Source organism: Eleginops maclovinus, chromosome 18, assembly GCF_036324505.1.
Source record: "Eleginops maclovinus isolate JMC-PN-2008 ecotype Puerto Natales chromosome 18, JC_Emac_rtc_rv5, whole genome shotgun sequence".
Lineage (NCBI taxonomy): Eukaryota > Metazoa > Chordata > Actinopteri > Perciformes > Eleginopidae > Eleginops > Eleginops maclovinus.
This window is the reverse complement of record NC_086366.1, coordinates 28,904,863-28,926,586: the sequence shown is the minus strand read 5'-3', so window position 1 is coordinate 28,926,586 and position 21,724 is coordinate 28,904,863. Positions and strand designations below refer to the sequence as shown.

Below are 21,724 nucleotides of genomic sequence, written 5' to 3'. Positions count from 1 at the left end.
TACCCTGCAATTAGAGTGTGTGTGTGTGTGGGGGGGGGGGGGGTTGTTTGTTATTCCGACTGCCCTCTGTGTGTGTCTGTCTATTTTCCCTTCTGTGTGTGTGTGTGTGTGTGTCAGGGTAAGTGGTGCATGCAGTAGGTTTGTTTTGAAAGCACCCATGCATTCATGAGTTTGTGTGAGTGTGTTTGTTTGTGTGTTTGCCTGTGTGAGTGTTTGCGTGTGTGTGTGTGTGCGCGCGCGCACGTGCGCGTGTGCGTGCGTGTGCATCAGATTGAATGTGTGTTGATTTCTGCTATATCTTCTTCATGAATGATTCAAAAGACTCCAAATAGGAAATTGTATCTCTGACCAGCCCACTTTGCATCTGTATAGCCCTTTATTTCACACACACACACACACACACACACACACACACACACACACACACACACACACACACACACACACACACACACACACACACACACACACACACACACACACACACACACACACTAAAACTCTCCATCTTCTCTTGGCATATGCCATGTTGGGAATATGTATTTTTGGAGTGTGTGTCTCTATCTATCAGTGTGTAAATGAGCCCTATGCTTTGAAGCATACATTTGATGGGTGTGTGGATTCCTTGCTGCTCTGTGTGTGTGTGTGTGTGTGTGTGTGTGTGTGTGTGTGTGTGTGTGTGTGTGTGTGTGTGTGTGTGTGTGTGTGTGTGTGTGTGTGTGTGTGTGTGTGTGTGTGTGTGATCAGAGAGGCGGCCTGAGGCTGTGGCCCGATCAGATTGAGTTGGCGATGCAGAGCAGAGAGCAGCGAATAGGAGGATGCTCAGCCTTACACTGATAACAGCTCAAACTCACACCATCCACTGACACTGAGGAGAAGACACACAAACCCATTGAATGGGATTATGATGGGATGTGCTGTGTGTTGGTGCGAGGAGGTTCAGGGTATTTCTGTTGATGAGCCCCAGCACCGTTCGTCATAGTACATTCCTTTTATTATTACTCTGTGAATTATCCATTAGTTTGGTATTTTCCTGAAGACCTAAACTCTACATAGGAATTATTTTGGACATTGGAGAACAATTCAAATGTTATCGTAATTATTCTTTAATATAACATTGTGATACTGATTTTGTGAAAGAAACAGAAAAGTGAACATGGTATAGTTGACAGACTTGTACAGTAAAAAGAATGTGTGTGAGACTGCTTTGTGACTCTACAAGCCAAGGTCAGATCAAAAGCACATTTTTTTATTCTAATGAGTGGGGGTATGGCTTTTAAAATCATACGATTTTACAATAGTGTTAGCTTTTGTTTTGCTGAAAATCATAATATCTACATTTTTTTCAGTAGTATCTACAAAAATATAATGGTAAATTCTGCATGAATGAGAAAGACAGAGGCTGTGATTGTGTGGAGTCATTATGAAAAAGATCGGCCGTTTAAAAGAAGACAGAACTCCTCTGCCTCCATGTGCATTGGAAACTATGTAACGTGTAAATCAATAACCAATAAATAAATGTGTTTCAGTCTGAATTAACGCTGTTTGGCATCACAACGCTGTTATTACAGTTTCTCTGGTATAAGATGGGTGATGTTAGCATACCAACCAAAGCTAATCTTATCTTGACTACTTGTAGCTATCGTGGCATAAGCCGTTTTCCGCAGGCATATTTGACGTTATGATTTTACTTGTGATAGTCAGACATGGCAACCTGTGTAGCCCATACATGTATTGAATCCATCCGATAGCTGCTTTAATACAAAACAGGACAACGTCTGCCTGCTCTTCACAATGATCAATAACAGCGAACAGACGGTCATTAAAGTAAGGTCAAAATAAACTGGATCACAATAAGTCTGGTTCCTCTTGGATCTCCAGGCCCCTGTCTCCTGGATCTCCACAAGCCCTGTCAAAACCAGGGGCATCATTTATAAACGTGGCGTATGCCCAAAAGATGGCGTATGCCAATTTCTAAGCAATCTTTGCGATTTATAAAAAAAAAACTTGACGGGAAATGTGCGGTCCTCAATGGACACTCTGACCCATGCGTACCCACAAAAAAGGGAGAGATGAGAAACTGCGACACCATTGGCAGAATTGAGGGAAACATGTGAAATAATACCATACATCGAAATATTACCTCTCATGTATCATATATGAAAAATTACTTTGCAAAAAAGACTCCTGAGTGCACACAAAAACGTAACTTTGAGAACTAAATAAATACGGATATGTTATTGAAAACCCTCCCTCGAATATGTTCTCTTGTGAAATGTATTCTCATAATTAATGCGGTAAACAGAAAGACAGATGTACGTTTAAACTGACCACGTTTTGGTTACGAGTGCATGGTTTTACTATATACAGCAATTATGTTTGAAAATGTGGTTAAATTCTTAAACATTTTAGAACTTTATTTATTTCCTTTAACTGGTTGATAGAGTAGCTGCTGGGGGGTGAGGTTCTGCTCACAGCTGATCGATAGCCAGAATACAAACCACCAAATAAACAGATATCTCTTTTGTAAACAAAGTTCCAAGTGTTTGTACATGTGCAAAGCCAGCTAGATTGCACTTGGTTTAATATCATTTCTAAAAAGGAAAGAAGATTACTTTACATTTGAGTGCCAGATGCACAGGTGTAACCCCCCTCTCCCCCCCAGTCATGACTCCGGAGGGATCCCCCGATAATTTCTGACAGTTTTTTATCAAGGGGGTGCGTCAGACTGCATATTTATTTATTTTGTTGACGATCCAACTTTCTGAGGCAGCAGCGTTCACAGAGTGCTCCACATGCTGCAGCTCTTTGTTATCTTCAAACTGCGTCCACCAAACAATATGATTAACTTGTCTGCACCTCCCAAACAAGAACCAAAATCGTACTCGGTGTGAAATGGTTTTTTTTAGCTGTTCCTGTGATCGTCATCAGGCAGTCAGTCTACATGATTATTCATACGGGGCGTTTCTTTGACTATTTATATGCAAATATGGCCATTATTTGAAGTCTGCAAAAGCAGCGCCGCATTTCGATTAATTGTGAATTAAAAAGCGCGTAGGACGTGCGTGCGCAGTGTTTTATAAATCATAATATTTTTTTTCGTATTTACGTCCATTGTTTGTACGTACGCCATCTTTTCACGTTCGAATCCCACGCAAAGCTTTATAAATGAGCCCCATAACAGTCATATTCTCATGCGCAGCCCCCTGGTACACCTGCGAGCTGCGGAATATGAAGACAGCGGGGCGTTTGTTCAAGCGGCGCATCAAGGCTTCAGGACTCACTGTTCACAGACAGGCATACCATGGACTACCAAAAGACCCACGTGAAGTCCCTCAGAGACACATGGTCAACATTCTACTCCACTATCATCAACAATAGCCCTGGCAACTCAAAGCAACTTTTTTCAACCATAAATCATCTCCTCAAATTCCCTCACACCAAGAGACAGCAGAGGAGCAGTGTGGTCATTTTATTGCATTTTTTTTTAAAAAAAGTAATGACCATCCGCTCTCTCCTCTCCAACTCCGCTGCTCTGCCAACACCCAGCCCGGACCTACCCAACCTCTTTGCTGCTTCACTGACATCTTGCTTGAAGTTGAGGCCCTCATCAAAAAGATGAAACCCTCCACTAGTGCCCTGGGCCCCTTTCAGCCCTGGTGAAATCTAACATTGGTGCCATAAGTCCCCTGATCACTCCAGTGATAAACCACTCCATCCAGTCTGGTCATGTTCCATCCACATTAAAAATCGCTGTCATCAAACCACTCTTCAAAAAACCCAACTTAGACATGGATGTCCTTGCCAATTACAGACCCATCTCAAACCTGCCATTTCTATTGAAGGTGCTGGAAAAAGTCATTCAGATTCAGGAACATCTCAAACTAAATAATCTCTTTGAAAAATTCCAGTCTGGTCTCCCGCTAGCCACAGTAGAGAAACGGCCTTAGTTAGGGTGACCAACAACCTGTTAATGACAACTGACACCGGATCTCCATATCTCCTCATCCTCCTGGATCTAACTGCACCATTTGACACCATCGACCATGACATCCTACTTCATCTTCTTCGCTCGACAATTGGAATCTCTGATTCTGCTCTTAACTGGTTTACCTCATATCTCACTGGGAGGACTGAGCACGTTACAGAAAAATCAAAAACACACTCTCTCAGCTTTTGTATCCCTCTAGGATCTTTCCTCAGCCCCAACCGTTTCACCATTTACATGTCCCCCCCTTGTTCGTGTCATCAGCTGGATTGGATTACATTTCATTGCTATGCTGATGACACACAGTTGTACATCAGAACAAACCTAACCCCTTCTGCACCTATGCCGTCATCAACATTAACTTCCTGCCTAGAGGAGATAAGGGTTGGATGAAGCACAACTTCCTTAGCTTCCATGAAATGAGAACACAATGTAAAGGGTTACACTCAGACAACATTCTGGGGGCAATCTGTCATCCTAAGGCAGCCCAAAAAAATCATGCTGTATTAAAACTAGCTGTTGAAACATAACATTTTCAGGAACATTTTATGGAGGTAATCATTTCATTGAAAGGAGCATCATTTTCTCGTAGACTTCTGAGCAATCAAACTTCTTTTTGGAAACAGAGTAGTTGCCCCCTGCTGGATATTGGAGAGAATACAGGTTTAAGGATTGAAACATATGAATCATGAACGTAAGCTTGCATTACAGAGACTTTTTGTGTCAGGTCTCACCAAAAATTATGCAGGATTACTTTGTCCTTAGCGGAATGGGGTGCAGCTGGTCAAAGCGTAATGCAGCCTGCAGCCCCCGGGGGCAGTCCTGCTCTGGGCAAGCCCCAGGAAGTGCTCCGGACTTTGAGAAAATATCCGTAGTGGCCAAACAGCGGGTACTAGCTACAACTTCCGTATCAGTCCGTGACTTCACCCGGCCCAGAAAGACTTTTTCCCATTGACTTACATTGGGCAAGAGATGTCTGTAAATCAGTGCCTAATTAGTTTTAACCCAAATAAACCAACCAGTATGAACCCTTTTATAGCCCCTTATTGAAAACATTAGGTCCTTAAAGTTGTAAAATGTGCTAAAAGCTGAATCCAGATTTATTTTCTCTCTCCATTCATTCTACTGAGCTGAAGCGGGAGACCTGGGGCGGGGCTAAAGGGGAAACTCAACTACGCATTGCTCTATGCCATGGCTGCCAAATTGGGGCCCCCAGTGCCTTCCCGCACTGTCCCACCATAAACGATCGGAAGCTCTCGTTGAAAATTATTTATTGGCGCACTACCAAATAATGCCATAGGATGGCGCTGTTGAGCTCAAGTCAGCTCCTAGCTACCCGATAACGCCCAAGACCAGTGAGTGAGAGGATTCAAGGATGGAGCGTAGTAGGCTGTGGCACACAGACAAACGAAAATTTAAAAAAACTTGGGAACAGGACTATTTTTTTACCGAGGTAGATTCCAATGCAGTGTGTCTGGTATGTAAGCAGAGGGTCGCTGTTTCAAAGGAATACAACATTCGCCGTCACTATCTAACTAAGCATGCGGCTGAGTTCGCAAAGTACACTGGAGAACATCGCAAGGTCAAGTTAGCAGACTTGCTAACAAAGCTAACCACCCAGCAGCGAACTCTACTTCAGCCGTCGACTGCACAAGAAAATGCCACTCGGGCTAGTTATCGCATTAGCAATGCAATCGTGAGAAGTGGGAGAGCTTTTGCAGCGGGTGATTTTCGTCAAGGAGTGTTTGACAATTGCTGCCCAAGATGTGTGTCCAAATCAGATGCGTGTATTTTCTCAAATTAGCCTGTCACGGAACACTGTCACCCGCTGCATTGAGGACATGGCCGAAGACGTTCGAGGTCAGATAGCCCAAAGAGCAAGTCGATTTTCTGCCTTCTCCATTGCGTGCGATGAAAGCACCGACATGTCCGACTCAGCACAGTTGCTGGTGTTTTTGCGAGGCGTCAATGAGGACTTTGAAGTGTGTCAAGAACTAGCGGGCCTTGAAACATTGAAAGGGACAACAAAAGGTGTGGATATTTTTATGGCAGTGGAGCGAGTTCTAGACAAGAACAGTTTGAAGTGGGAAACCCTATCTGGCATCAGGACTGATGGAGCCCCCGCCATGGTCGGTAAGCGAGCAGGGCTAACTGCACTTGTGTCAGACAAGGTCTCCGAGTTTGGTGGCTCGATTTTAAAGTACCATTGTATTTTGCATCAGGAGCAACTGTGTGCTAAAAACATGGGCTTGAAAAACGTCATGCAGGATGTCGTCGCCATTGTCAACAATATTCGCTCAAAGGCCCTCTCACTCACACCGTCAATTCAAAGCTCTGCTTGATGAGATGGATGCCCAGTATGGTGATGTATTGTACCACCAGGAGGTGCGGTGGTTGAGCCGTGGGAAAGTTTTGCGGCGTTTCTTTGATCTGCGCGAGGAAATAAGAGAGTTTCAAGCCACGAAGACGAACAACATCCAAGTGCCCACGGACAGTCACTGGCTTGCAGACATGGCTTTTCTTGTGGACATCACAGAGCTGCTGAATATCCTCAATCTTCAGCTCCAAGGGAGAGACCAGATGATCACGCAGATGTATGACCATGTCAAAGCCTTAAAGCAAAAGCTCCAGCTGCTTAGCAGACATCTTTCAACAGGTGAGATCTAACTTTAATATGTTATTGAACATAAAACAATGTATTACGCTTGTTGTCACAACCATGCTACCATAGATATATTGTTTGTGATGCATGTATACTTTGTGTTGGTGGAAAATAGATGTTCTTTTTAAAACCACTAAACCAGGCATTAAATCCAAAACAGTAGTTGTATTGCTTTTCATAGTCTACTGCAGCCATAAACAAAACAAAATATATCCCCTGCCCACCATTTGATTGATGATTTGTATTTAATTTCATTTCATGAACAACCTTGCATCTTACATTGCTGCTTTTGTCTTTGTGTCTGTATTTTCAGGAAATTTGGCACATTTCCCCAGCCTCAGAGAAGTTGGGTTGATGGAGGAAGACACACCAAAATACCTCGACATTCTCAACAATCTTGAGGTGGAGTTCGACCATCGCTTTGAAGATTTTCGTGGAAATACAACAGCATTTGAGCTGTTTGCTCAACCTTTTTCTGTGAATGTGGATGCAGTCAGTGAGGAGCTTCAAATGGAACTTTTGGAACTTCAGTCTGATTCAGACCTCCATAGCAGGTTTAGAGAGCTTTCCTTGCAAGATTTTTACAGGTCTATTCCCGCACACAGATATGGCAAGATCCGCAAACATGCCCAGGTTATGTTATCCCTCTTTGGAAGTACTTATGTCTGTGAGCAGGCTTTCAGCCTTATGAATCTTAACAAGTCCAAACTGAGGAATGCTTTATCTGACTCTCACCTACATGACATTCTCACTTTGTCAGTTAGTCAGCTTGAACCTGATATTGAGAGGCTTTTAAAAACCAAGAACAGGCTTCATGTTTCCCACTGATTGGACTACTACAGGCAGAATATGTAGGCCTGCCCTAGGCCCCCATTGTGTCACCTGGGAGTATGGTAGGCCCAAGGACTGGTAATGTTCCACACCTGTCCACAAATATTTCATAGTGCTTCAGTTATTTTTTTAGTTTAAAGAAGCCAGATCGATGTTATGAAATGTTATTGACCTAAATGTGAAGCACAATAAACAGTGCAATTCATTTTTCAAAATTACTTTGTGATATAGTGTTTATTTTGCACACGTATGCTTAACTTACACACGTAATGTACTGCACTCATATATTTACCGCACACTTAATGTACTGCAAAATTATCATTTTGGCCCTCGGCCCTCCCCTCACGTTCAATGTTGGCCCTCCATCGGGAAGTATTTGGGCACCCCTGCTCTATGCTGTCGATAGCCAGGCATGATGGGTAATTTGTGACGTTTTGTTCTCGAAAATCTCAGGCCATTTTGTCTTCTCGTTAATGAGCAGCTCTCATAAGAATGAAGGTCCCGCCTCTATATCCAGTTCTCATTATCCATCCGTGCTGATACTCCGTGACAGGATCTCCTTCCTTGTGGTGAGTTCATAACACATTGTATGAATGCCTGACTAACTGATCTAATGGCCATCATGGTCCTCAGTGGACAGGTTTCCCACAATGCCCGTGGTCTCCTGTTAAAATGTCTCCATTTCAGGCCCAAATAAATGGTTGTTTGTAAATAAATGGAGATTGCTACACACACAAGCCATACCACATAACTTACTGCACAAAGTAAGCCTACACATAATTATGGTATGGCAGCCAGGATGCATTTAGTGAAAGTGATGAAATGATCTTCTTTGTGAAGAGTTTAAGGGCTAGGACTTTAAGAAAAAGGACAGTTTTCTATCCTGATGACTGTAAGAAATAATTATCAATATTATGTGTAACTACAACACTGCCTTATTCTGACAACCGTTTTACTTTGAAACTGTTTATTTTGTAACCGGATGTTGGTTTTAGCCTTGGATAGCATGTAGCTAATATTGCATTGTGTGTATATATGAGTAGAGGGAGAAGGACGCGTGGAGTTACATACTAAACACACCACCTCTACCTCTCACTCATTGATGCTGCAATAATACTATTGCGTGTTTAATAACTGATAAACTTCAGAAGGATTGCATAATAGAATATTGTAGGTGAGAGCTTCAAGACTACGCTAACAAGATGGCAACTGTGACGTAATAGGAGGACCCGCCCCCGACGACGTCAGCCAATAGAAGAGTCCAGAGCCGCGAACAGGATCCAGCCCCCCGCTACCAACCAATGAGAGTAGACGAGTCCGGAGCTCGTCTTATTTTGAAATTGTTTATTTTTATGACCGGAAAGGGATGGTAGCACAAAATATGTTTGAATTGTAAAATCGATGTCTCTTTCTACTCGTACCGCCAGACAGTAAACTGCTCGTGAGCCCCCACTCATTTAGTGGCCTGTGGAAGCGTGTTCCGAGCTATTGAGCCACAGCTGTGAAACTTTTGTAAAACCTACTGCTGCATCTTTTTATTAAATACTCCTTTTAAAAATTATGAGGAGCTTCACTTCGTTTTCTTTTAAATCTACTCCTGGACTTCGAATAAAAGAACATTTTTGACATGACGTGCATCAACTCATTGCTGCTTACATAAAACAACAGTGAGTGAGGCATCATACCCTCTGGTTTGCCACCTAGTCACTCTCTTCAGCTGTCAGCAGTGAGAACAAATAATGTTACTTAATGTTTCTGTTTGGAAGGAAAGTACACATAAGCATACTTCTTTAAGCTTAACCAATGCAAAATGGACATGTTTTAACAGGATATCCATTGATACATTTAGTGGTGAGCCGGTTTTACAGCGGAGCTTGCCTGTTGCAGTGGGGACATACAAGTGCAGTGTTGTGTGTGTGTGATTTGGGGTGATGCTCCACAATTTACTGTTTCATGATTTATTGTTAGTAAGGGCTATGATTGTACTATTTCGTTTTTAAGGGATGTCAAATGTTTCATGTGAGATTCTGTGAGACAATTAATTATTGTATTTTATTTCTTTTTCATAGTTCTTACGTTGGTAATGACTTGTATACAAGAAAGGGTATACAATAAACAGATACCATCAGTACGAGAGTCAAACCATCATTCAGCCGGGGATGCTAAATATAGTGTGTCACTTTTACATGCAAAACATGTTACTAAAACATGGCCAAACCAGCTGAAGCTCAAGAGCAAAAACATTAAGACTGCATTGCTTCTTTTAGCTTAATATGCCATATGGTAAGCTGTTTCCCCTCCTCCATTAGACCCTGCTATATACCACGATCGCAGAAATACATCGGTCACACAATGTTGTTGAAGTGTTTAACATTTGTTTATTTTCAGAACATTTGAATCCTCATTACCATGAACTGATTGAGTTACATGGATTGAGACACAACACTCCACACAGCTTTGCTTCAGGGCTGAATCGCTGCATACCTGTGGAAGGCGAAAGCAACAACAATTTTGACTTTTGTTGACCTGCTAAGCAACAGGGAACCGCACGCTGTCCACAGGGAGATTATAGGAGGGAGAGGGCATCGGTGGGGGAGTGATGAGGATGCACAATTCAAGGTGAAGTTTTAAAAAGAAAAGTAGTGTAGAAAAAATAGATGACCGCTGTGTTTCCTCTGCTTTACTCTTTCAAAAAGAACAACAACAAAAGGACAGGAGCACCATTATATGGCTTAGAAGCCGTAACTGAATTATTGGTTGTTCTAAAATCATTCTCATAAATGTGCCCACCTTTTCCAAAATGGAGATTGTTAGGATGCTGTACCTACAGGAGATTTGTGGAAGCCACCCTGGAACACAACATCATAGAGCAGCAGAGGTGGAAATTAGTGGAGTACAAATACTTTGTTACTGTAAGTACATTTTTCTGGTATCAGTACTTTACTCTTCTTCTAATTTTATCTGACGACTTTTTACTTTTACTATTATTAGTATTTGTGTGAAGAATGTAAGAACATTCTTTACACTTTAGTTTGAATCTGCGTTTGGTGGCGTCCAACCATCCATCCATCTTCTCCCGCTTTTCCGTCAGGGTCGCGGGTTAACAGCTTCAGCAGAGAGCCCCAAACTTTCCTTTCCCTGGCCACATCAACCAGCTCTGACTGGGGGATTCCAAGGCGCTCCCAGGCCAGCAAAGAGATATAATCCCTCCACCTGGTCCTAGGTCTACCCCTCGGTCTCTTCCCAGCTGGACGTGCCTGGAACACCTCCCTAGGGAGGCGCCCAGATGGCATCCTCCCTAGGTGCCTGAACCACCTCAACTGGCTCCTTTCAACGCGAAGGAGCAACGGTTCTACTCCGAGTCCCTCCCGGATGACTGAACTTCTCTGAACTTATCCCTAAGGGAGATGCCAGCCACCCTGCGGAGAAATCCCATTTCGGCCGCTTGTATCCACGTTCTCGTTCTTTCAGTCATGACCCATCTTCATGACCATAGGTGAGGGTAGGAACAAAGATGGCCCGGTAGACAGAGAGCTTTGCCTTCTGGCTCAGCTCTCTTTTCGTCACAACGGCTCGGTAAAGCGACTGCAGTACCGCTCCCGCTGCTCCGATTCTCCGGCCCATCTCACGCTCCATTGTTCCCTCACTCGAGAACAAAACCCCGAGATACTTGAACTCCTTCACTTGGGGTAAGGCTTCATTCCCTATCTGGAGTGGACAGTCCATCGGTTTCCTGCTGAGAACCATGGCCTCAGATTTGGAGGTGCAAATCCTCATCCCAGCCGCTTCACACTCGGCCGTGAACCAATCCAGTGAGTGCTGAAGGTCACAGACCGATGAAGCCATTAGGACCACATCATCTGCAAAAAGCAGTGATTCAATCCTTAGCCCACCGAACTGCAGACTTAACCACGCCTCGAAATCCTGTCCATGAATATCACAAACAGGATTGGTGACAAAGCGCAGCCCTGGCGGAGGCCAACCCTCACCGGAAATCAGTCCGACGTGCTACCGAGGACCCAGACACAGCTCTCGCTTTGAGAGTACAGAGATTGGATGGCCCTGAGTAGAGACCCCCTCACCCCATACTCCCGCAGCACCTTCCACAGTATCTCCCTGGGAACCCGGTCATACGCCTTCTCCAAATCCACAAAGCACATGTAAACCGGATGAGAGTAATCCCAGGCCCCCTCCAGGATCCTTGCGAGAGTGAAAACCTGGTCTGTCGTTCCACGACCAGGACGAAAACCGCATTGTTCCTCTTCAATCTGAGGTTCGACAATCGGCCGGACCCTCCTTTCCAGCACTTTAGAGTAAACTTTCCCGGGGAGGCTGAGTAATGTGATGCCTCTGTAATTGGCACACACCCTCTGATCCCCCTTTTTAAAAAGAGGAACCACCACCCCGGTCTGCCACTCCTTCGGTACTGTTTCCGACTTCCACGCAATGTTGATGAGACGTGTCAACCATGACAGTCCCTCAACACCCAGAGCCTTCAGCATTTCTGGGCGGATCTCATCCACCCCCGGGGCTTTGCCACTGTGGAGCTGTTTAACTACCTCAGTGACTTCCCCCCGTGAGATTGGAATTGATCCCCCTTCATACTCCAGCTCCGCCTCTAACATAGAGGGCGGAGTTGTCGGATTCAGGAGTTCCTCAAAGTGTTCTTTCCACCGCCCTAACACACTATCAGTTGAGGTCAACAGCGTCCCATCATTACTGTACAAAGCTTGGATGGTTCCCTGCTTCCCCCTCCTGAGGTGTTGGACGGTTTTCCAGAACAACTTTGGTGCCGACCGAAAGTCCTTCTCCATGGCTTTTCCGAACTTCTCCCACACCCGCTGCTTTGCCTCGGCCTTGGCTGAGGCTGCTGCCTTTCGGGCCCGTCGATACCTTGCAACTGCGTCAGGTTGAGTTGAAGGCCTCCTGGACTTGGAACTCCTCCAGGCGTTCCCAGTTCACCCGCACTACACGTTTGGGCTTACCAGGTCTGTCCAGAGGCTTCCCCTGCCACTCGACCCAACTCACTACCAGATGGTGATCAGTTGACAACTCCGCCCCTCTCTTCACCCGAGTTCCCAAAACATGCGGCCTCAGGTCCGATGATACGATAACAAAATTGATCATGGACCTTCTGCCTAGGGTGCTCTGGTACCACGTACACTTATGAGCATCCTTATGTTCGAACATGGTGTTTGTTATGGCCAATCAATGACTAGCACAGAAGTCCAGTAACAAACCACCACTCCGGTTCAGATCAGGGGGGGCGTTCCTCCCAATCACGCCCCTCCAAGTGTCTCCACGTGTGCGTTGAAGTCTCCCAGCAAGACTAAGGAGTCTCCTTCAGGAGCCCCATACAGGACTTCCTTTAGGGTCTCCAAGAAGGCCGAATACTTTGAACTGCTGTTTGGTGCATAAGCACACACAACAGTCAGAGTTTTCCCCCCCATGACCCGCAGGCTACTATTGACTGCTGCATTATAAAAACCTCTCTGACCAGCAGATGTACAGTGGAGGTTTGACGTGGAACAGTTGAGTTAGCAAACGGCAGTTCTAAACGTTGGCAATGAGAAAGCTGATTGTAATTCCGATACTACACCACATAAAACAGAAGGAGGTATTGAGCCATGTTTTTCAGATCATTCTCTGAACACATTAGCAACTCCTCACAGAGGTTTTAGTTGGCTTGTCTTTTTCACAACAATATCTGAAGAAAATCTGAATATGTCGCTCACTCTCAAAGGGAGGGGCTATATGCAACATTCATCTCCATCTCAAAATGTCTTTGCTAATATAGTAGCTTGCTGGAGCTCCTCAACTCTGGCACCCAACAAAAAAAGGGTTAAATTTGTTAAGTGTCACTTCAGCATTCTACTCTGAGGGATTAATGTTTGCCTCCAGCCATTACTGTGTTTTGCCTCTAGCTAACACCATGACATAATTATGATGTCAGCACTTAAACGTTACATATAAAAACTGTGAGAAGAACAAGCACAGTTTGGGCTGTTTCAGCCCAGCTGGTCCGCTGCATCTACAGAGGGAATCACAAACAGAAAACACAACGCCAAACTAACAGTTTAGTAGGGTACTATAAATAAAGAATAATGAATAAAACTAATAGAAAGGAGGATAACAAAAGAAAAGACAACAGCAGTACAATTAGGATGTAAGTATGGGAATCACTTGTTGTGGGCTTTCAACCTGACAGGAGAGCATGACCTCCGGGGCCCGGGGCCCTGCAACAACATGACTTCATTCTAATTGTGTCCTAAATCAGTAGAATAAATCGAGGCCTGCAGGCATTTCCAAATCTCTCTGCTTATTGATGGATCCCTCTGCTCTTTCTGATCCACATATTACACATATTTGGTATTTTATATAAAAAAAAGAGGAGAAGATTAGAGAATAGTAAACTAAAGGGCATACTAAGAGTGGGCTTAGACTAGACTCACAGATTGTTTTTCCAGACCATGATCAAAAAGTTTTACTATTTCATGTCGTGGAGACAAAACCAATTTTGGTTGGACAACATTATAATCAACAGAGCGCTAACAGGATATTTTGTGCTCTGACGGTTGGTGGATATGTGTGACTGACTGAAGAGCTGCTGACTCAGACTAAAGGAGGGTTTGTGTCTCTGATGGAATCTTAACTGTGTTAGGATCAGACAGAGAAACAATGACTTCGTGGACATGCACACTTCATTTAATAAAGAATTCTAAGCTGTTTACTAAAGATCAGATAAAATGGACCTTTTTTGATCGCCGTACGGAAATTCAGGTGTTAAAGCAGCAACAGAAAAAGACAGAAACACAGATATTACACACGAGGCTGATACAAATAAAATAAATAAAATAAGGATAAACCTGTATTAACAGTATGAATAGAAATAATAAAAAGATATCATGAGTTAATCTCAGATCAGATTTATATACATACAGTACGTAAATGCAGATATGCTAGCAAGGTTAAATATATAATATTTATATATACACATTTAAATGTGCATGTACCAGTGTGGGTGAAAGTTGTATGTGCATAAAGTGCAAATATTGTTGTTATTCAGTGCAGGTGATTTTGATGGGTTACCATGTTGTAGTTGTGGAGCCTGATGAAATGGATATGGCACCAACAATCCTTTACATGCGTACTACAATTTCCAAACCAAATATGGTAAAGTAGAACAGCAGAGCTGTTTCTGGCGATTTGCATCTTTGTGGCAAACTATTTTTTTTTTATGTTTCTCACAGGTATCAACTATTAGACAGCCTTGCACATACTTAAAAACCTGTTTGTATTCCAGTCATGTTCCAGTCCCTTCATAATGTTTATAGCGTTTCTCCTTCCAACCAGAACAGTCTGCTTTTCTTTGTTGTGCATACAGTGGGGCAAAAAAGTATTTAGTCAGCCACCAATTGTGCAAGTTCTCCCATTTAAAAAGATGAGAGAGGCCTGTAATTTTTATCATAGGTATACCTCAACTATGAGAGACAGAATGAGAAAAATAAATCCAGAAAATCACATTGTAGGATTTTTAAAGAATTTATTTTCAAATGATTGTGGAAAATAAGTATTTGGTCAATAACAAAAGTTCATCTCAATACTTTGTTATATACCCTTTGTTGGCAATGACAGAGGTCAAACGTTTTCTGTAAGTATTCACAAGGTTTCCACACACTGTTGCTGGTATTTTGGCCCATTCCTCCATGCAGATCTCCTCTAAAGCAGTGATGTTTTGGGGCTGTCGCTGGGCAACACGGACTTTCAACTCCCTCCAAAGATTTTCTATGGGGTTGAGATCTGGAGACTGGCTAGGCCACTCCAGGACCTTGAAATGCTTCTTACGAAGCCACTCCTTCGTTGCCCTGGCGGTGTGTTTGGGATCATTGTCATGCTGAAAGACCCAGCCACGCTTCATCTTCAGTGCCCATGCTGATGGAAGGAGGTTTTCACTCAAAATCTCACGATACATGGCCGCATTCATTCTTTCCTTTACACGGATCAGTCGTCCTGGTCCCTTTGCAGAAAAGCAGCCCCAAAGCATGATGTTTCCACCCCCATGCTTCACAGTAGGTATGGTGTTCTTTGGATGCAACTCTGCATTCTTTCTCCTCCAAACACGACGAGTTGAGTTTTTACCAAAAAGTTCTATTTTGGTTTCATCTGACCATATGACATTCTCCGAATCCTCTTCTGGATCATCCAAATGCCCTCTAGCAAACTTCAGACGGGCCTGGACATGTACTGGCTTAAGCAGAGGGACACGTCTGGAACTGCAGGATTTAAGTCCCTGGCGGCGTAGTGTGTTACTGATGGTAGCCTCTGTGACTTTGGTCCCAGCTCTCTGCAGGTCATTCACTAGGTCCCCCCGTGTGGTTCTGGGATTTTTGCTCACCGTTCTTGTGATCATTTTGACCCCACGGGGTGAGATCTTGGGTGGAGCCCCAGATCGAGGGAGATTAGCAGTGGTCTTGTATGTCTTCCATTTTCTAATAATTGCTCCCACAGTTGATTTCTTCACACCAAGCTGCTTACCTATTGCAGATTCAGTTTTCCCAGCCTGGTGCAGGTCTACAATTTTGTCTCTGGTCTCCTTTGACAGCTCTTTGGTCTTGGCCATAGTGGAGTTTGGAGTATGACTGTTTGAGGTTGTGGACAGGTGTCTTTTATACTGATAACGAGTTCAAAAAGGTGCCATTAATACAGGTAACGAGTGGAGGACAGAGGAGCCTCTTAAAGAAGAAGTTACAGGTCTGTGAGAGCCAGAAATCTTGCTTGTTTGTAGGTGACCAAATACTTATTTTACCGAGGAATTTACCAATTAATTCATTAAAAATCAGACAATGTGATTTCCTGGATTTATTTTTCTCATTCTGTCTCTCATAGTTGAGGTATACCTATGATGAAAATTACAGGCCTCTCTCATCTTTTTAAATGGGAGAACTTGCACAATTGGTGGCTGACTAAATACTTTTTTGCCCCACTGTATATTTTTGGTTAGAGGGAAACATAAACAACAAAATCATGTGTTGCAAACAGCCCTAAGAAAAAGTGATACGCATTCTACTCATGCACTGTCAGGAGAATCCTACCAAAAGACCGGCCTCATGTCTGCGAAAACCATGCGTCCTATTTGTGAATGATGTGCCTCCCAGGCCCGGAGACCTGTACAGTAATTCAATTAAACGTAGAGATTTCTCCAGGTTTCCGCAGCACAGGGCTGCGTCTCGCTATAAGAATACAAGGAGGCCTCGTGTCCCTTTTTGTCCGTGAGTTTATTCACTTCTGAGACAGGTTCCTGTCGTCCGTAACCACGCCAAAACAACAAAGAAGCATGTTAATTATCACTTGCACACACATATATCGTTAGCGCTCTCGTAGCATTCCCCTGTCACTCTCTCTCTCTCTAGGAACCTCCCTTCTCCTCACCCAGTGGCGTTTTTATATGTACAAAACTGGTGGGGCACGAACAGCTTAGATATATAAAGGCTTTTTGTACCTTAATACATGGAGTAAAGAGCGCTATCACAAAGCAAAACTTAACAATAACAACAACCGTGATGCCTCAGCATGAAAACATCAGACTGTAGGAAAACACAGACACTCGTCACTATGGTTACAATAGCAATCGGTCCAGCAGACGGATAGTCTAAAGACTAAACACAGACATCAACATAAACTATACTTTCGCTAACCAAAGCTCCAGTAGAGGGTCAACTTCTTTTATGTTCTGTTTGTGTTATTCACCGCTGGTGATGTAGTCTCATCTCTTCATAACTACACTTTTCACAGCACACACTTTACAGTCATCAGCTCTGACTTGATGAGAGTTGACGTTTCTAGTTGGGCTGTGAGCGCTTTGCTCCACTTATTTTTTGCCACACACATTGAATGACGAACTACTTGTTCCAATGCGCAGTGTTGTAAAAAAGTGATTTTGTTTTCCATGTCATTTGTGTGTTCTTATTATCAGAAAGTGAAGTTATTTATTTGTAAGCTCCAAATCCCAATTTTTCCCTCAATGGCCTGTGTGCCCTATAAAAATGTCATAAAATGACATAAAAGGCTAAATGGCTGATGTTTCCATAAATGTTCCAGGAAAATACTTTATCATTATAATTGTGTTTGCCTACCATTTAAACACACTCACTAATAAGTTAAATCCCTCAGTCCGTTGACTGGCAGTCTGACAACACTGCAGGGACCACTGGACCAGTGTCCTGTGACAGTGGCTGTCACAGGACCTCCTCCTGCTGCTAGCCCAACAGCTATGAGCAATAATGGACAATTTTGATGTCATTATCATATGTGAAGATTCAGAATTATATTTTAGGGACGCGTTTTTTTGGAACAAGTCCCGAAAAATGGCTTGCTCGACTTTTGAAGCTGGGGCTGGGCTGGGGTCTCTTAATATTGGAAAACTATCTAACCTGTCTTTCTCTTGCTGGTTCGTCCTTCATCGTCTTTTTTGGTGTTCCTCTCTTCTATTTTAATTCCCTATGTCGCTGACTGTTAAAATATTTTCTTTTTCCTAACAACCTCCTTCCGCCTTCCCTCCTCTCCTCTTTATACCTGTATCCTCCTTCCTCCATTTAATTTCTTTGCTCAGTGTTGAGCATTTTTTTCCAGCCTGGGATCTGCGGGCCCCTAACGGCGTTCTTTCACTCAGCTGACAGGAGGTGACAGAGAGCAGAGAGGGAGGGAGGGAGGATGGGTGGTTTGACAGTTTTGGCAGGAACAATGAAGCCAAACAAGACAGGATGAGAGGCGAGGAGAGAGATGAAGAGGAGGAAGGAGTGTTGTCGAGATACAGAAACCTCGGGCGATGGTCTCATAGAGCTGCGATGAGGAGGAGGATGATTGGAGATGGAGGATGGGATGGCAGAGAAGAGCTAAATGTTAAATGACAGGTGAGTAGGTTAAAGAGAAAATGAGAGGAAAGAGAAAACACGAGATTGGAAGGTTCGCCCACCTGAAACGCTCCCAATTGATTTGCGAGGCAAAGTAGGATTGGTTCACATCAGTTCACACCGCCAAACACCGATCTGCCATCGCGACGCATGCCATTAAGTCATTAAGTCATTTTCTTGTTCAAATAACAGACGGCTGGTGTGGAGATGAGAAGAGGAGGGAGGACACAGAGTGACAAGCAGAGCCGGGGACAGAGACATGATCGAGGATCTGACAACTGGCAAAATAAAACCTACTAACATTATTATTAAAAGATGCATGTGTGTGAGAAAGTTATGTTGGCACTTTGTTTTTAATATGCAGACATTATTGCAAAATTAATTAGCAAATCATAAGCATTCTTTAAATCCACTTGATGGTCAAAAATATGAATCAGAAACCAAAAAGCAGGATTAATAGTACCATTTTTAGTTTTCTTTTTGAAGTCAAGGTGCAGCCTGCTGGAATCTGAAGAGCTGAATATGACTGCATGATTTTATGATTGTATCATAGTACATCTGACGGCATCAGCCCCAGGGTTCTGAAGACTTGCGCCAGCCAGCTGTCTCCTGTTCTTCAACATCTGTTCAGCCTGAGCCTGTTCCTGGAGACCATCCCGTTGCTGTGGAAGACGTCCTGTGTTGTTCCTGTCCCTAAAAAGACGACTCTTTCTGGGCTAAATGACTATCGGCCAGTAGCTCTCACATCTCATGTGATGAAGATGCTGGAGAGGCTGGTCCTGTCCCATCTCAGACCGCAGGTGAGATCATTTGTAGACCCTCTGCAATTTGCCTACCAGCCTCACCAGGGTGTGGACGATGCCATTATTTACCTGCTGCAGCGTGCTCACTCGTACCTGAATGGATCGGGGTGCACTGTGAGAATCACCTTCTTTGATTTCTCCAGTGCATTCAACACGATCCAGCCTCGGCTACTGAGTGACAAGCTGCAGGCTATGAGGGTAGACGCTTCCACCATCTCCTGGATTACCTACTACCTCACAGACAGGCCACAGTATGTCCGGCTGGGCAGTGTTCTGTCTGATCTGGTGGTTGGTAGTACAGGAGCCCCACAGGGGACTGTGCTGTCTCCCTTCCTGTTCACCTTATACACCACTGACTTTCAATACAACTCAGAGTCATGCCACCTGTAGACATTTTCGGATGCCTTTGCAATGGTAGGGTGTATAAGGGATGTACAGGAGGAGGAGTACAGAGCGCTGGTGGAGGATTTTGTGGAATGGACTGGAAGAAACCATCTGCTTCTGAATGTGGCCAAGACCAGAGAGATGGTCATTGACTTCAGAAGGAAGAGGAAGTCTCCACAGCCCCTGTGCATCCTGGGAGAGGATGTGGCTGTTGTGGAGGATTACAAGTACCTTGGAGTGCACCTAGACAATGGACTGAACTGGAGGGCCAACACTGACGCTGTGTACAAGAAGGGGATGAGCCAACTCTATTTCCTGAGGAGGCTGAGATCCTTCAACGTGTGCAGCAAGATGTTGGAGATCTTCTACCAGTCCGTTGTTGCTAGTGCACTCTTCTTTGCTGCCGTCTGCTGGGGGGGCAGCATCAGGGCCGCTGACAACAACAGACTTAAAAAACTAATTAAGAAAGCTGGCTCTGTCCACTGCATCAAAATGGACCCTTTTGAAGCTGTTTTGGAGAGGAGGACTCTCAACAGACTGTTGTCCATCATGGATAACCCCACCCACCCTCTCCACCTGCAGCTGGAAGGAGAGTGGAGCTCCTTCTCCAACTGACTGCTCCAGCTCCGCTGTCACAAGGACAGATACAGGATAACATTCCTGTCCACTGCAATAACCCTGTACAATAATTCGCCTCTGGCTGGCAGACAACTCACTGCTCCATAGCCTCTCTGTGAACTGGACTTAACATGCACACTTTACACTTACACTTTACACTTTACATTGTACATTTATATTATGTTTTCATTTATTATTCCATTTCATGCACTATTTCATCTGTGTATTTCTTATTTTTTAATAATACAATATAATAAAAATAAGAAACATAGCTGAAAAACAATTCCAGTTTGGGATGAATAAAGTATTTCTGGTTCTGATTCTGATTCCGATAGTAAACTGAGCTGAGCTGTACGGAGACCTACACAGTGCAGGATTCCTCTCTCCCAGCTCTCTCCTCCTGAGACACTGAGGACTGGCTCTGGCTGGCCTTGAACCCGCCCCTATTAATCCCTCTCATCGGTATGCACCATGTCCCATAATGAAGGTCACTTCATATCTATGTTGTCTTGCAGATAATATTTGATGTAATAATTTGATTGAATTTACATGAATGTATACAGTATCCTGCTACTTTTAAGCTTGTGATTAGTCAGAGGTTCTGCTGAACACACTCTAACTTTCTCCCGTTAGAGATCTTGCTATTTAAACAAATAAGAGTTTTTTGGACCAAACCAAATGGACCCTTTGGTCCCATTTATTCAGTTTTTTTCTTCAGATGTCCAAAGGCTAAAAGGCTTTTTCTGGTTCAAAATATATTCAAAAAAAAAAAAGGACAAGACCTAAAAAGTGTATCATAAGAATGGGTCTTAAAAACCCTCACCATTACCTCATCAAAAGTAGGAAGAGAATTCAAGTAAAAAGTTGTGGAATGCCATACGGTGCGTGAAAGTATTCCCCCCCCCCCCTCCAGCCCCCTAGGGTTTTCCAATTTTTTAAAGTAAAATCTGTGAGTTAATCAAAATATTACACATTTGCAGTTTTTAATACAATAAAATACAGAGAAACCCCAAGGGGGAAATACTTTGGCAAGGCAGAGTACATACTGTCAGTCTGCCACGTTCATACGCCTGATGACAGTTTCTGACACGCTGCATCATATCGCAGCAAGGACAGAATCAATTTTGAATGGAAGAGCGGGAGAGAGTGAATAGTGCAGGAGAGAGAAGGGAGAGAAAAAGGAGACAGAAGGGAAATGCTGCAGCGTTGGAGTGTGGAGAATTGACAAAATGGTGACAGTGGGGACACGCTGCTCTGAAGGCCTTTCATTTTACTGGGTCACTCACATCAAACGCTCTCTGTTTGCGAGTGTGTGGGTGGCTGTTGTTTGTGTTGAGTTAATGCATTCGGGAAGTGTGTGTGTTTGTGTGCGTGCTTGCTTGCGTGTAAAATAGATTTGCATTGTTCATATACATGCAGTTCACTTCTGTTCCTGATTCCTGATCTGAAACAAATCTGTGTGGTCTGTTTGACTTGTCTTGCTGACAATGATTAGACATTTAGCAGTATTGACAGTAGCCTTGATATT

General features: G+C 43.7%; 1 protein-coding gene across 3 annotated transcripts in view; it reads right to left on the bottom strand.

Annotated features, from left to right (window-relative positions):
• si:cabz01090165.1 (uncharacterized protein LOC100333421 homolog) overlaps positions 1-21,724 on the bottom strand; it is a 315,307-nt gene that overhangs the window by 227,914 nt on the left and 65,669 nt on the right. The window lies entirely within an intron of this gene.